Raw genomic sequence first — 3,338 nt, forward strand, 5'->3', positions numbered from 1 at the left:
CTGTGGCCAAAGGCAGCAGATGCCTAACGGCAGCTCCATCAGCGACTTTCTCCTCCTGGTGCTCGCAGACACGCGGCAGCTGCAGCTCCTGCTCTTCTGCCTCTTCCTGGCCATCTACCTGGCTGCCCTCCTGGGCAACGGCCTCATCAGCACAGCCGTAGCCTGCCACCACCACCTGCACACCCCCATGCACTTCTTCCTCCTACACCTCGCCCTCCTCGACCTGGGCTGCATCTCCACCACTCTCCCCAAAGCCATGGACAATGCCCTCTGCGACACCAGCACCATCTCCTACTCAGGATGTGCTGCACAGGTCTTCTTTTTACTACTGCTCTTTGGTGCGGAGTATTCCCTTCTCACTGTCACGTTGTATGACCGCTACATTGCCATCTGCAAGCCCCTGCACTACGGGACCCTGGTGGGCAGCAGAGCTTGTGCCACCATGGCAGCAGCTGCCTGGGGCACTGGGGTTCTCTATGCTCTGCTGCACACTGCCAACACATTTTCAATACCACTCTGCCAGGGCAATGCTGTGGATCAGTTCTTCTGTGAAATCCCCCAGATCCTCAAGCTCTCTTGCTCTGGTTCTTACCTCAGGGAAATTGGACTCGTCATATTTGGTGCCTTAATCTTTTTTCCTTGTTTTGTATTCATTGTTGTGTCCTACATGCAGATCTTCAGGGCCGTGCTGAGGATGCCCTCTGAGCAAGGACGGCACAAAGCCTTTTCCACGTGCCTCCCTCACCTGGCCGTGGTCTCCCTGTTTCTCAGCACTGCCGTGTTTGCCTAACTGAAGCCACCCTCCATCTCCTCCCCATCCCTGGACCTGGTGCTGGCACTGTTATACACAGTGGTACCTCCAGCAGTGAACCCCCTCATCTACAGCATGAGGAACCAGCAGCTCAGGGATGCCCTCAGGAAACTCTTGCAAGACACGTTCCTTCAGCATCAGTAAAATGCTCTTCATGGACGATCAAAAATTCAGGAAAAGCTTGGACTGCCTTTATTTCATCTCTTTCCCCCTCCCTCCAAAACTCTTAATCCAATTATAATTTTAATTCCAATGAAGTAACACTATACATCACATTTCTTTTTTATTTTCTACATTTTTCTTCTGGCTGGCAATCCTCATGTAAAAAAGTAGCCAGGCTCTTTGCAGAGATAGAGAAATCATCAGAAAGTCATTGATCTCAGCTCCCATCTCCTCTGGATGACAGAGAGGAGCCCTTGGTTCCTTGGTGCAGGAACCAGGAGCCCAACTGCCACACGGAGCAGCAGCCCTGGTGTCGGTGGGGCTGCCCCTCACTGCCCCATGGGTGCTCCATCTCTGCTGCCTTTGAGTCGGGCTGCTGCTTCCCTGGAGCCATGGCCATGGGCAGCAGCAGGACGTGGTCTTCTCAGTGCTGCTCTCTTCACACCACCACACCGTTCTCCTTCCTCCTTGCCATTGTGTCAGCCCTCAGGTCCCATGTTACGCAGCAGACCAATGAAAAATAGAATAGCTGCGGTGTGCCTGGAATTGCCTCAAAGCCTTGGAAGATTCAAGCGTTCCCACGTCAACAGACTGAAGGCTGGAGACTTGGGGGAGAAGGGAGTCCTGTGAAAATGGAGACGGCCTTGCTCTGTCCAAAACATTCCCATTTTGCTGNCCTGTTTCTTACAGTATCCTCCTGGACAAAATGTCCTGCATAACGACTAGACAGAAACATGTGTGAGCAGTTGGCAATGAGCTGGACCCAACAGGTTAATGTAACTGGGGTTCCATCAGACTGGTAGACAGTCACTAGCAAGATTCCCCATTTCAGGAGCTCCAGAGCTTCATTTTAGGGCCACTTCTCTTTAATGTTTTCATCCATGGCTTGCATGCAGGACTAGAAGATGTTCTGAGCAAGTTTGCTGACAATAGCAAATTGAGTGGAGCTGTTGACTCCATCAAGGGTGGAGAGGCCTTGCAGAGAGATGTGGACAAGGTAGAGAACTGAGTGAGCACCAACTGCATGAAGCATAACAAGAACAAGTGCCTGATTCTGCACTCAGGTAGGGGCAACCCTGGACATACACACTGACTGGGGGATGGGACACTAGAGAGCAGTCCCACTGAAAGGGATTGGGGGTCCTGGTCAGCAGCCAATGGAACGTGAGTCAGCAGTGTGGCCAGGCAGCCAGGAAGGCCAACCATGCCCTGGGCTGCATCGAGCGTGGCATTGCCAGCCGCGTGAGGGAAGGGATTGTCCCGCTCTGCTCTGCACTGCTGCGGCCTCACCTGCAGCACTGGGTGCACTTCTGGGCACTGCAGAACATAAAGGTCATCAAAGTACGGAGAGTGCCCAAAGGGGGGCACTGGAAGAGGCCCCCCAGGGAAGTGGTTCCAGCACCAAGATTGCTCGAGGTCAAGAAGCATTCAGGCCATGCTCTCAGTCATCTGGTCTGCTTTGTGGGTGGTCGTGTGGAGACTGAAGTTGGACTCAATGATCCTCGTGGGTCCTTTCCAACACGGGATATTCTCGGATTCTCTGACAGTGGGTATGAGCACAGTGATGTTGGAGTCCCTGTGCTGTTGCAGTGGATAGGAGCTCAGTGACACCAGAGTCCCGGTGGTGTCTCGGTGGTGTGGAGAGCAGTGATGTCAGAATTACAAAGTTGTTGCAGTGGTCAGTATTACAGTGATGTCAGGGTGACTGTGCTGTCACAGCAGGCAGGAGTGCATTGATGTTGGAGTGACAGTGGTGTCACAGAGAGCAGGAGCACAGAGATGACAGAGGAACTGTGCTGTAAAGAGGAGAGTAGCTCAGTGATATCAGAACCACTGTGTTGTCACAGCTGATATGAGCACAGTAGTGTTGGAGTCACTGTTCTGTGACAGTGGGCAGGAACATCATGAAGTCGGGGACACTGTGCTGTCACATTGGGAAGAAGCACTGTGATGTCAGAGGTCCTGTGCTGTCACATGGGGAAGGAGCACAGTGACAGCAGATTCACTGCTCTGTCACAGTGGGCAGTGGTGCAGTGATGATGCATCAATACGTGTCTTTCATTTGACGTCATACAAACCTCCATCCCACTGCCCCAGGAAGAGCCCTGAGCCAGCATGAGGGACAGGATCTCCCTTCCAAGGGCCTGGGGATCAGGGCTTGGCCTTTCCGCTTCATAAGACAAAGGAGGGTTTTCTCAGCATGAGTGCCACCAGCACGGTACCTTTGTCTACATGTAATCAGGGCTTCCAATTATCTGCTCGGAGAAGTCCCTGGTTAGGCTGTGTTGGTAATGGCCCTCAGTGGGGCCCATTAGTACTCCAAGAAACTTCCCTCTTACTTCTGACTTCATCTTCTTGAGCACTT

At 52.7% G+C, this 3,338-nt stretch overlaps 1 pseudogene; it reads left to right on the forward strand.

The window, feature by feature from the left end:
* Positions 1–19: 19 nt before the first annotated feature.
* Positions 20–955, forward strand: LOC110391968 (annotated as a pseudogene).
* The last annotated feature ends 2,383 nt before the right edge of the window (positions 956–3,338 follow it).

Source organism: Numida meleagris, unplaced genomic scaffold, assembly GCF_002078875.1.
Source record: "Numida meleagris isolate 19003 breed g44 Domestic line unplaced genomic scaffold, NumMel1.0 unplaced_Scaffold682, whole genome shotgun sequence".
Lineage (NCBI taxonomy): Eukaryota > Metazoa > Chordata > Aves > Galliformes > Numididae > Numida > Numida meleagris.